Here is a 13,282-nt window from a genome sequence, read left to right as displayed (position 1 = left end):
CGTACCTGTATTTCGAAATATTTTTTTTTTGGCCCCATAAGCGATTTTAGGCCCATTCATTTTTTTGACGGGAACGCTCGCCGTGATGTCATCATCGGGGGGGGGGTGATGTTCTCTTTGCCGAAAATTCATTTTCAATTTATCCTAGGTGTGTGCCAATTTTGGTGACTTTTCGAGCATGCGGCGGGGGTCAAATTCTCGCTGAAAGGCGGCGAAGTCGTCGTTCCAACTGCGAAAACAATATGGTCCTTGCAGTCACTGACTGCTGCTGCGGGCCATAATAAGGTATGAGGAATAGCAGTGCGCGACTTTGCGAGCTCGCCACGCGGACGCCGTTCAAAATCTACAACTTCTAATTGCAAAATTTTTTTTCACAGTAGCTTGCCGTTGATGCCCAAAAAGTTTCGAGACGATCGCGGAAAATTCTAACGACAAGTTTACGATTGAATCCAGGGGTAAAGGCGTTTTTTATAGAAGATTCAAGATGCCGGCCTTTTCCCGAGGTCAAAGGTGGACAAAACTCCAGAGGTAGTTGTGGACTGGCTCTAGCAACATGTGAGTCAAATTTCGTGAAAATCGCTCGAAACAAAGTTCAATTTTCCATATTGTGTAAAAACGCGAAAAACGCAAAATGGCAGATTTTGGCACAAAATGGCTGCCAAACCGTAGGTCGTGTCACCATCCCGTAATGATTTCAAAACGTCCTTTGGATATCGCGGACAAGGGTATATTGGTTTCGTTAGTCGATTCTAAAAGAAAAAGTTCCGAATTTTTTCGTTTTTGCCGAGTCGGCACATTTTTTTGCGACGGTTTTTTGCTTACCACGCCCACATTCCTTTATCGATCTTGTCGTGCGTAGCATCGTTTTGTTCAGCGCGGGCCAAGGAATCGCATATTTCCTCTTCACGACATTCCGATGAAAAATGTGCGAGCTAGCCAAGATGGCAACGGTTGCTAGCTCGCCACGCGCACGCCGTTCAAAATCTACAACTTCTAATTCCAACATTTTGTCCAGAGTAGCTGGCCGTTGGTGCCCGAAAAGTTACGAGACGATTGATGAAAATTCCAACGACGAGTTTTCGTTTGTATCTGGTGCTAAAGGTGCTTTTTTGAGAAAATTCCAGATGGCGGCCTTTTCCCAAGGTCAAAGGTCAACGACACTTCTGGGGTGTTTGTAGACTGGAGCTGGCAGCAAGTGTGTGCAATTGCGTGAAAATCGTTCAAACAAAAGTGTCTTTTCCCCGTATTGTGGGAAAACACGAAAATCGCCAATTCTCAGAGTTCGCCACAAAATGGCCGCCAAGCCGTAGGTCGTGTGGCCGTCCCATAATGATTTCAAAACATCTTTGGGGTATCCCCGACACGTGTGTCTTGGTTTCGCGGCTGTATTTTGAAGTACATTTTGTTCGGCCCCATACGCGATTTTCGGCCCATTCATTTTTTTGACGGGATCGCTGGCCGTGATGTCATCGTCTTCGGGGGGGTGACGTTGACTTTGTGGAAAATTCATTTGCAATTTATCCCAGGTGTGTGCAAGTTTTGGTGACTTTTCGAGCATGCGGCGGGGGTCAAATTCTCGCTGAAAGGCGGCGAAGTCGTCGTTCCAACTGCGAAAACAATATGGTCCTTGCAGTCAGTGACTGCTGCTGCGGGCCATAATTATGCTACACATTTACCATGGAACGTCTTGAAAATGAAATGTCAAATACCATTTTCATTTTAATTTTAATTAAGTGACAGAATAAGCTGTGTTGAGGAAGGAAATGAAAAAGCATTTTGGTGGTTTGCTTTTTAATTATATTTTTGAGTCGAAAAATGCTTTTTCATTTTGAAAATGAAAAAGCATTTCTGGTTTTGACTTTGCTTTTTATTTATCCTACATAATCGCTTCCATACCCCCGTGGCAGACACACTCTGGCGATGCAGCGCCAGACATTTTTTTGCCTCGACTTTGATGTCCAACCATTTCTTTCATTTCTTTTTTATTTCGGCCACGGTCCAAGGTTGTGAGGCTGCAGCATTTACAGCGTCTGCCGCCGTCTGCCACTCACGTGCCTTTTTGGCATTAGTAATGCCCATACTGTGGCCTCCAAACAACATTTTTCTCCTCTTTTCCACCTCGCCAACGATAACTTCAACTTCACATTGAGTGAAGTTCCGTTTTTTTCATTTCCTCTCGGTGTGTGCCATGGTTTCGCAATCAATGAATATTCATTTGTGGGCGTTTCACGGACTATTTATGGGCAACTATGGGCGTGTCATGAAGCCGCAAAAGCTGCGCTGCATTTAGAATTGGTTGTGATTTATTAAGGGAAAGATGCGTAGGATGTGTGTGCGCACGGTTTTATAAATCCGAATATTTCTGTGCGTACGCACGTCCTATGTTTCATCCGTACGCCACTTCTGACGCAAATCCTACGCAAAGTTTTATAAATGAGGCCCCAGACCTCTACTACACCCATCCATTCATTCATACACAAAACTCTCTCCACCCATCCCTATCCTGACCAGCCTCTCTCTGTCACGGTGCCTGTCAGACTCCTCCCCCTCCAGCCCTGCCTGCCCTGCTCCCTGATTGCCACCAGCTGACTTCACTCACCTCATCTACCATGCTGCTTAAAAGGAGACCTCACTCATCAGTTCAACGCCAGCTCGTTACCCCTTATGGTGACTAAGCCTGGTCTTCAGTTTATGCTCTCATGCTCTTGTTTTGCTCTCAGCCTTGCATTAATCCTTGCTCTCTGCTTCAGGATCATCATCATCTCACGAGTGACGTCAGCTTCCTGCCATTCTGCTGCTCGGTTAAGCCAGAAGGTCTCACAGCCCACACTAACCGCACTAAGCCCTCCAGCCACGCCACCAGCTGTCTTCAAGCCTAGAATACCTCCAACTATTTACATTACCATACCTGGAGAAACAATAAATCCTTTTCTCGCCAAAATCACTTACCTGTCTTCTTCTGGGTTCCAGCGTCTGGGTCCTCACGCCTTGAGCGTCATGACACTCTCCCCTGCACCACAGTCATCCCTCTTGCATTCAGCGCTCTCCTTACACCCTATGTCCATCCCATTCGTGGTCTTCCTCTCAATCTCACTCCACTCACATCAGTTTTGCATACCTTTTTTTACCAATCGCTCCCTTTCCATTCTTTCAACATGTCAAACCATCCCAGTGCCTTTTGCTCTGCTCCATAAGCCAACTCTCGCATCACACCAGTTCTCTCGAATAACTTCATTTCTGATACGATCCATACGCGTCACACCACACATACTCCTCAAACATCTCATCTCAATTACATTCAGCTTCATCTTTTCCACCACTTTCAGACTCCATGTTTCAGCCCCATATAACGCTGCAGGCACCACCACACCCTCATACAATCTCATTTTCGCATCCTTTCCCAGTGACTTACATTCAAACTCTCTCTTCATTCCCCCCCATACCTTTCGTACTTTTTTCATTCTAAACCCTACCTCTCCCCCTATTCCACCATCCACACAGACACACAACCCCAAATACTGAAAACACTCTACCTCTTCCAACATCTCCCCATTTAATGCCACATTCAATCTATGTTCACCCTTTAATCTCGTACACCTCATCACCTTACTCTTTTCCACATTCACTCTCAACTTCCTTCTGTCGCACACCCTTCCAAACTCCTCAACCAGACGTGCCAAACTCTCTTCTGAGTCAGCCACTAGAGCAGTATCATCTCCAAACAGCAATTGATTCACATTCCATTCGCTGCCGTCAATATTTATCATGCTCACACCCGTACCCGACACCCTTTCTTTCACCTCTTTTACCACACCATCCATATACACGTTAAACAACCATGGAGACATCACGCATCCCTGACGCAGACCAACCCTCACAGGAAACCACTCATTCATGCTATTTCCTACTCTCACACACGCTCTACTGTTTCTATAAAAACTCTTCACACCTTCCAACAAACTACCATCAATACCATACATACTTAACACAACCCACAACGCCTCTCTATCAATCCTATCATACGCCTTCTCTAAATCCATGAATGCCCAAAGCACCTCCCTCCCCTTAGCCAAAAACTTTTCACACACCTGTCTCACAACAAACACCTGATCCACACACCCTCTACCTCTCCTGAAACCACACTGCTCTTCAGCTATAATACACTCAGTCCCCTCCACTACCCTATTGATCAGCACTCTCCCATACACCTTGCCTACAACACTCAACAGACTAATACCCCTAAAACTACCATACTCGTACTTATCACCCTTACCCTTGTACAGGGGAACCACACACGCACTCATCCAATCAAGCGGCACCTGCCCACTTACAAAACACACATTCAGCAATCTCACTAACCACTCAATCACGATCGCTCCACCACACTTCAGGCATTCCACAGTACACCCATCCACACCTGCAGCCTTTCCTACTTTTAACTTTCCCACAGCTTGCTCAACTTCCTCTCCCGTAATCAACGCTTCATTCAACTCTCCCAATAGATTCAGTCTACTTTCCCTTCCATTCATCCCAATCACAGCATCCCAATCTTCCTCCACATTCAGCAGCCTCTTTTTCTTACTGCATTCCCCTCATTCAACATCCTTCCCTCCTCTCTTTTCACCTCCTTCCAAAACATTTTCTTCTTCTCTCGAAACTTATCAGTCAACTGTCTGCCCCAACTTTTGTCCACAGCCACTCTTGGCTCACGCACAGCTCTCTTAGCATCCATTTTCTCCTCCTTATAACACTCATATGACTCCCTGTCCTTTCTCTGCAGCCATACTTTGTACGCAGATCTCTTCTCAGCTACAGCCAACCTTACATCCTCGCACCACCATTCACTTCCCTTTCTTACACCACCCCCAACACGTATCACACCACACACTTCCTCTGCACTTCCAACCACTGCACTCTTGAACTGTTGCCATTCTTCCTCCACTCCAACAACCATTCGCTCCTTCACCATATTCCACTTGCCACCTTATTCCTTCTGATACTCACACATTTTCTCTCTGTTCTTCAAAATACTCACTCTCAGAACTTCTCTTGCATCCCCACTCTTTCTCGATTTCACCCATGGCATACCCACACGCAACCTTCCTTCCACCAAATAGTGATCAGACATACCTCCACTCTCTCCCCTCCTCACACTTACATCCAGCAATCTACTACATGCAACCTTTGAAACCACCACATAATCCATCGGTGCTTTATCAATCACTCTTCCACCACTCTGCCTCACCCATGTATACTTATGGATCTCTTTCTTTCTGAACGATGTATTCCCAATCACCATCTCTCTTTCAGTTCGCATTCCTATCAGTCTCTCACCATTATCATTCTTTCCAGGAACACCATGCACGCCAACAACACCCTCAATTTTCTCATCACCCACTCTAGCATTCAGATCTCCCATCAGCACTACATTCACATTTGCTCCAGATCCTTGCAAGCACTCATCTAAGTCATTCCAGAAGGTCACTGTCTCCTCTTCATTCCTCTCACTGCCAGGACCATATGCACTCACAAACGCCCACAACTCCTTCAGAATTTTCACTTTCACCCACATCAGTCTTGGTGAAACCTCCTTCCATTCAACCACACATCGTCTCACCTCACAGCTCACCAGCAAAGCCACACCTTCTCTTGCTCTCCCGCTCTCTACACCAGACATTCTCCCACTCACACTTCCAAACACACACTCACCCTTCCCTTTCATCTTTGTCTCACTCAGTGCTTACAAGCTCATCCCCCTCTCTCCAAACATCCTTCCAATCAGATCTCTTTGTGCTTCCATCCGTACTACACCCCCGCACATTCAACCACCCAATCTTTTTTTTTTTTTTTTTTTTTAAACTTGTCCTGTCCAACAGCTAGGCAAACAGATGAGAGCTGAGGGCCTCTTGTGTTGGACATATTTTATTTTAACAAGAGGGGTTATTAATCTTCAGACAAACCAAAGGTATGTCTGAATAAACCCCTTTTGTAATTGAGGCCAAACTTTATTAATTTCAATCATGTTTGAAAATGTTTGGTGTTGGACCGGACGGAAAAGGAAAGAGGGGAAGAAGAGAGAGGGACGTTAGAGAGAGGGGGGGGGGGGTAGGAGGGTGATAATAGGAGGGGAAGGGGGGTAAGACCATGAAGCAGCATAGAGCAGACAGGTTTACTGGTTGTTTATCATTACGGTACGGTTCAAATGTAGTACAAAATGGCGGGGCCTGTTCACACACACTCAAATATTATCAACACACCTGCTAGCTGCAAAAATGTCCACATGTCAACATGTACACAAAACAAATAGTGTTCACGAACGCATACCTATGCCTTTAAACCAACTAGTGTGAAATCTTTCATTCATTCAATCATGCAAACTATTAGTGCAAAGGTGAGCTAACACCTGTGCTCAGGTGAGTGTTTATGTTCTTCTAAAATGGATGGTGGAATGTGAAAAGAAGGAAGAGGAGCGCCCAGCCACCCCCACACCCAGACCCCCGCCGCAGCAGCAGCGGCAGCCAGAATTCCCCCAACGCCATACGGGAACAGGCAGGGAACAACCGCCCCCCGGGCGACCAAGACCGCCACCCAGGCCAGGGCCAGCAGGACCGCCGCGAGGCCCCCAGAGCCAGAGAGCAGGGAGGCGCGGAGGGAAAGAGAGCGCCGCCCCAGCCCAGCCAGGAAAGCAGCCCCCCCGCCGCGCCGGAAGAGCCCAACGCAGGGCCCCACCGGAGAGGGACGCCCACAGCCCCAGACGAGCACCCCACCACCACCCAGGAGTTCCGGGCAACCCCCCGCCCCGACCCCAGGTACGAGCCAGGACCCCCCAAGGGAGACCCGCTCCGCACTCCAGGCAGCCACCCACCCGGCCCACGGTTGGTCCAGGTAGGAGCAAGGCAGGGGCCCGCCGCCCCCGCCCAGGAGGGGGGAACCCCGGGGAAAAAAGGGTGGCCCACAAGGGGTGTTATAAATATGGCCCGACCAGGCTCGGCCATGTTGGAAGTTTGGCGGGGCCCAGCGCCCAGGGGCAAGGACCAGGACCCACCCCCCAGGGACACGAACACCCCCGGCTCAGGTGTAATATGAACCCCCCCACCATGCGGAGAGAGCACCGCCGGGCCCAGGGAGCCGGCACCCAAGGGACACGGCCGCCATCACCAAGGGGCCCGCACCCCCCACCAGGGAAGGGGTAGGGGACAGATGGACCCAGGTCCCACCTTCCTTGTAAAATGTGTGTGCGTGTATGGGTGTTTGAGAGGGTGTTTGTGTGCATGTGTGTGTGTTTATGTTTGAGTGTATATATTGAAGGGGGAGGGGAGTGTGTACTAAGGGGGGTGCAGTTAAAATTGGCGAGTAGGGCACTAAGGGGACATCTCCTGATTACTCACAGTGATGTCCCCTCACCCTCCACACCAAGGGGCCCTAAATGTCTAAGGTGCGGTTAAAATTGGCGGGTAGGGTGCCAGGAGGACATCTGCTGCTTGCTTGCAGTGATGTCCAAGCACCCCCCCTACCAAGGACCCTACATGTCTAAGGTGCAAATAAAACTGAAAGAGGGGGGGCCCACTCCATACGGCAACCATAGGAGGGGGGCCACTGCCAAGTAGCCCCCCCCAAGGCGCATCGCAGGCTAGACCCCCCACCCCCTCACCCTAATATGAGGTTATATGAGGAAGGGGGTAAGTTGGGGACAGCTGGTAGACTGTCCCCTGGTGGTCAAACAGCCGTCCCCCAGCCCCCCCCAGCAAAGGGGCCAGGGCCACCCAGCCCAGGGGCCCCACCCCCGGAGGCGCCGACACCCCAGGCCCGGCACCACCCACCCCACACAGAGAGAGAGGAGCCAGAAAGCGTCGCCCCCCCCGGAGCAAGCCCAGGCCCCCACCCCCAGACGCCGGCCCTAGAGGAGCTCTGGTCAGTCCTCGACGGGACCGAGGAGGCCAACCGGCCGAGGCAACCACCGATTGCCTCAGCGGAGACCCCGACCCGCTAGCCCCCCCGACCCGTACCAATAATGGGCCCCCCCTCCCCCCCAGAACGCCCCTCCACAGAACAGGGCCGACAAGCCCCCCACCCCAGACCCCGCAGCCGAAGCGGGTGACACCCAGAGCGACCGGGGGCCCCGAGAGGGTTGTCCCGTCCCAGAGCCAGGGAAGGGCCGATCCCAGCCCCAGGTGCAGATGGGCAGCCCATCCGGTGCCGCTGCCCCCCCCCCCCCCCCCCCCGAGCAGGGCCCCCCGCCAACCCCCCCCAGCACAGGCAAAGGGACCACCCCCCCAAGCCAAGCCAGACCACCACCCCACCCCCCCACCACGCACCCCCACACCCAAGCCCAGAGGACCACGCAGCGCCCCAGCCCGCCCCACCCAGGCACTGGACCCGACCCCCCGACCAACGGAGCCCCCCACCGCCCCCGCCAGGCACCGGAAGCCCCGACCCCCAACCCAAACCAAAGCAGAGGGGCAAGGAGCAGCGACGACCAGGCCCCCCACCCCCTAAGTCATGGAGTCAACCACAGGAGACCAGAGAGACTGAATTCTTTCAAAGTTACTTGAGCTTTGGGCTGACATTTTTTCCAAGCTGATATGATCAAACAGGAGATTTCTGTGTTGACTTATGTTTATATTTTTCTTGTTTTTCCAATTTATTAAAATAGTTTTTTTGGCAGTACAAAGAGTTATGAAAATGATAGATGCTAATCCTTCTTCTATATCGATGGCACTCATGTCACCAAGCACACAAAGTGATGGTGAGGCAGTGATTGAAACCTTAAGCCAGACTGATAAATCGGCACATACCTGCTGCCAGAGAGCCTGGACAGGAGTGCAGAACCACAGTGCGTGCATGTAGCTGTCGGGTAGATTATTATCACAGTGCTCGCAAATGTCTGAGTTACTGAGACCCATCTTGAACATCCTCTGTCCAGTGTAGTAAATTCTGTGAAGAGTTTTGAGATGGATTAGCTGCAGATTTGGACTTTTTGTCAGTTTAAAGGTGTTTAGACAGAGTTCTGACCAGAAGCTTTCATCTGTGCTGATGCTCAAATCTGCATCCCATTTTTTTGTTGGAAGGGCAATATTGTTATCTAAATTACATAAAAGTTGGTATATTTTGGAGAGAGTTCTATTCATTGAAAAATTAATCAGAGTGTTAACTACATCTGGTAGCTTTAAATCGTCGTCTTTATATTTATACTTTTTAGTAATACTTGATTTAAGTTGCTGATATTCCAAGAAGTTATTTATTCCATATTTGTCTTGAAGTTCCTGGGGAGTTATGAATCTTCTATCAGTAATTACGTGCTCTAGTTGTTTTATGCCCCCTGCTTGCCAAGCTGGGAAGTGAATCATTTTTTTGTTAATAAGGATGTCCGGGTTGTTCCAGATGGGTGTCATTTTGCACGGTTGAATTGATGATTTTGATATTTTGAGAAATTCCCACCAGGCTGTTAAAGTGGCATTTATATTAATGCTTTTGAAACAATCCTGTTTTTTAACTGTTTGGCTAATAAATGGAAGATCTGATAGGTTGATCTTTCCACATAACGCCTGTTCCAAGTCTAACCATGAGTTAGTTTCTGGATTATTTTTTAACCATTTTAAGATGTATTGTAATCTATTTGCAAGAAAGTATTTGTGGAAGTTAGGTAATTCTAATCCTCCACAGCTTTTTGCAGATTTTAAAGTTTTTAGACTAATTCTTGCAGGTTTATTGTTCCATAGAAAGCTTGATATGGATGAGTCTAATGTTTTGAACCATTTTAACGGCGGTTGTGTGGGAATCATTGAGAAGAGATAATTAACCTTGGGTAAGATTTTCATTTTAACCGTGGCTGCCTTGCCCATAAGGGACAGAGGCAGGTTAGTCCAGCGTGTTAGATCGTCCTGTATGCTTTTCAGTAATGGGGTGTGGTTTAGCTGCACCAGTTCTGATAGTTTGGGGGAAAAGTAGATACCCAGATATTTGATATTTCCTGTTTTAACTGGAATTGTGAGTCTTTGATCCATATTCCTGTTGAGTGGTAATAAAACAGACTTATTCCAATTAATGGAATAGTCTGATATGGAGGAGAATTCATTTATGATCATTGCTGATTCATTTACAGAATGTAAATTCCTTAAAAACAGTAATATGTCATCCGCATAAAGACTAATTTTATGATGGCTGTGTTTGGTTTTTATTCCTATAAACTCTCATTCTGTCTTATTGCTGCAGCTAAAGGCTCAATGAATATAGCAAAAAGAGAAGGAGAGAGTGGGCAGCCCCGTCTGGTTCCTCTTCCAAGAAAAAACCTGTTTGAAGTTTGTTTATTAGTTCTAACTGATGCATTGGGGTTGTGATATAATATTTTGATCCAATTGATGAATGCTTCTCCAAAACCAAACTTATGGAGGGCAGCAATAAGGAACTTCCAATTTACTCTGTCAAAGGCTTTTTCAGCATCCAGCGATAGTACCGTCATTTCCTGGTTTTCAATGGTGGCAAAGTCTATTATATTAACTAGTCTACGGACATTATCATCCGAGAGTCTGCCTTTGATGAATCCAGTCTGGTCGAAGTGAATTATGTGAGGAGTGATTTTTTCTATTCTCTCTGCTAGTGCTTTGCAGATGATTTTTACATCTGCATTGATTAAAGAAATAGGGCGATAGCTTGAAGGACTAGTGGGATCTTTGTCTGGTTTTAGAAGAAGAATTATGTTGGCTGAGTTCATGTTAGGTGGCATTGATTGGCTCTCATTAATAGATGTGACCGTTTTATAAAATGTTGGTGCCAGTTGTTCCCAGAATTCTTTATAAAACTCAGCAGGAAAGCCGTCAGGCCCTGGTGCTTTACCATTGGGCATAAGTAACAGAGCTTCATGAAGTTCAGACAGCGAGAGCGGAGAATCTAAGTTTGTGATTTGATCTTCATTTAGCCTGGGTAGGTTTACATTATTAAGAAATGAGTCAATACTTTGCTCTGACGGATTGATCTGCGGTGTGTACAGGTTTTTATAAAAGTTTTCAAATGCGTTATTAATTTTGACCGGGTCATGAGTGACATTTCCTGTTTGGTCCATAATAGAGGTGATTGATGATTTTTCTCTAATAATTTTAAGCTGATTAGCCAGAAATTTGCCAGATTTATTAGAGTTTTCAAATCTTTCAAGTCGTAGCTTTTGTATTTGAAATTGTGTTCGTTTATTAATGATGTCATTTAACTGCAGCTTTAAATTTTTCAGATCTCCCAGAATGCGCTCCTGTGCTGAAGCAGCATAAGCAGTCTCCAGGGTTTTGATTTTATTTTCTAATTCTAATAAATCTGCTTTCTTTTTGCGTTTTTTGTGCATTGAATAAGAAATGATTTTCCCTCTCATTACTGCCTTTGCTGTTTCCCAAAGAACGCACGGTGGGATGTCTGGAGTATTGTTGAAGTCTAAGAAGGTTGCCCACTCTTTTTTAAAGAATTCAAGAAATTCCTGGTCCTTTAACAGAGACGTATTAAACCTCCAGGTTGTACCAGAGGGTGTGGATTTTTCCCTAGAAATGTTTACAGAGACTGGTGCATGATCACTGATAATAATTGGATGGATATTGGAGCTTTGAATATTTTTTAAAAGAGAGTTACTGATTAATAAATAGTCTAAACGGGAGTGTGAATAGTGAACTGGAGAAAAAAAGGTGAACCCCTTAGTGCTTGGATGACATGAGCGCCAAGCGTCGCAGAGACCCAAATCATTCATGTACTGCTTTAGAATACTTGCAGACCGCCATGTACGCTGATTTGCTGCTGTGCTGAGTCTGTCAAGTTCAGGGTCCAAAACAAGGTTGAAGTCTCCTCCTATAATGATTGTGGAGTCAGAGTGAACTGAGAGTGAGGTGAAGAATCTGTGAAAGAAGGAAGAGTCGTCAACATTAGGGCCATAAACACTCGCTATACAAAAGTCCTTATTCTGAATGGATATATTAATGATTACAAATCTGCCTTCTGGGTCAGTAACTGTATCCTTATGAGTAAAATTAAGATTTTTATTAATTAAAACAGCAACTCCTCGTTGTTTGGAGTTGTAACTGGCAGAGTATATAACTGGAAATTGTAAGCAGCACATAAGGTGATTCAAAGAATTTGATAAATGGGTCTCCTGTAGTAGAGCTATATCTGCTTTTAGACCATCCAGGTGATTTAACACTTTCAGTCTCTTTGGCTCAGAGCCAAGTCCACGCACATTCCAGCTAACGATGTTAAGACTGTTCATAACTGCTCTGACTGAAAAGGTGTAAAGCTAAGTAGTGCTTGTGTACCAGTCCGTGTGCGCGTGCCCGCATTGAGAAGCGCTGTGCGCGTGAACGTTTTCTGGCTATGTGAGCTGCGTGTCGCGTGCGTCCTATGAGAGCCTGTGTGAGGTGATTGCAGTATGTCGGCGTGTGTGTGCGGGATCGCATGTGCACACCCCTGTGTGCGCGCGCGCCCGTTCCGTGCATAAATAAATACTTACCGAGGATGAGTTGCTTCCAGGTGATTTACATATGATGAGGGGGGAGAGGGGGGGGGAGTAAAGGCAAGAAAAAAAGAGATAGAAGGGAAAACGAAAACAACAACAAAACAACAATAGACACATGAGTGGGACTGAGGTGAAGAAGAAAAAAAAAGACTGTTTTCCTGAGATCGAGGTGTGGATTATTGATGATCCGGTTTTCCATTCATTGAAGTAAGTTTAGCGGGTTTCTTCTGGGCAGCGCAGATGTTCTCAGCGCGGATCTGAAAGCCTTCAGCAAACCCAGGGGGTGATCTCCGGGTCCCAGAACAGCCGGCCGTCCACGTAAAGTTTGTCAACGGCCACAATCGCTCTTGAACCAGCAGCAAGATGCTTCCTCCTCAGCGGGAACAGGATCTTTCTTCTACGGAGGATTTCTGCCGGGAACTGGTCATTAACGCTGTAATGCGTGCCTTTGAGTTCCCGTCCGCGGCCCTTCACCAACTCCTTCTGTTTGAAATGTTCGAATTTAGCAACAATAGGACGCGGGCCTCAACCACCCAATCTTAAGGGTTTGGGGAGGTAACCACCATATTTAGGAATATAGTTACAGGGGAGAGGATTCCCAGCCCTCTCGCTCTGTCCCCTTTAGTCGCCTTTTACGACACGCAGGGAATACGTTGGTAGTATTCTTTTTTAACCCCTACCACAGGGCACAATTATTTATTATGTATCATTTTACTCCTGGTAAAAATCACATCAGAACAGCAGAAAAGAATATAAAAAAATCCACCAATAGGCTAAAAATACTATTTGTTGCAAGAATTG

The sequence above is a fragment of the Oryzias latipes genome, chromosome 17 (assembly GCF_053564925.1).
Source record: "Oryzias latipes strain Hd-rR chromosome 17, Olatipes_Hd-rR_3.1".
NCBI lineage: Eukaryota > Metazoa > Chordata > Actinopteri > Beloniformes > Adrianichthyidae > Oryzias > Oryzias latipes.
The sequence above is the reverse complement of the archived record's forward strand: the minus strand, read 5'-3'. Positions refer to the sequence as shown.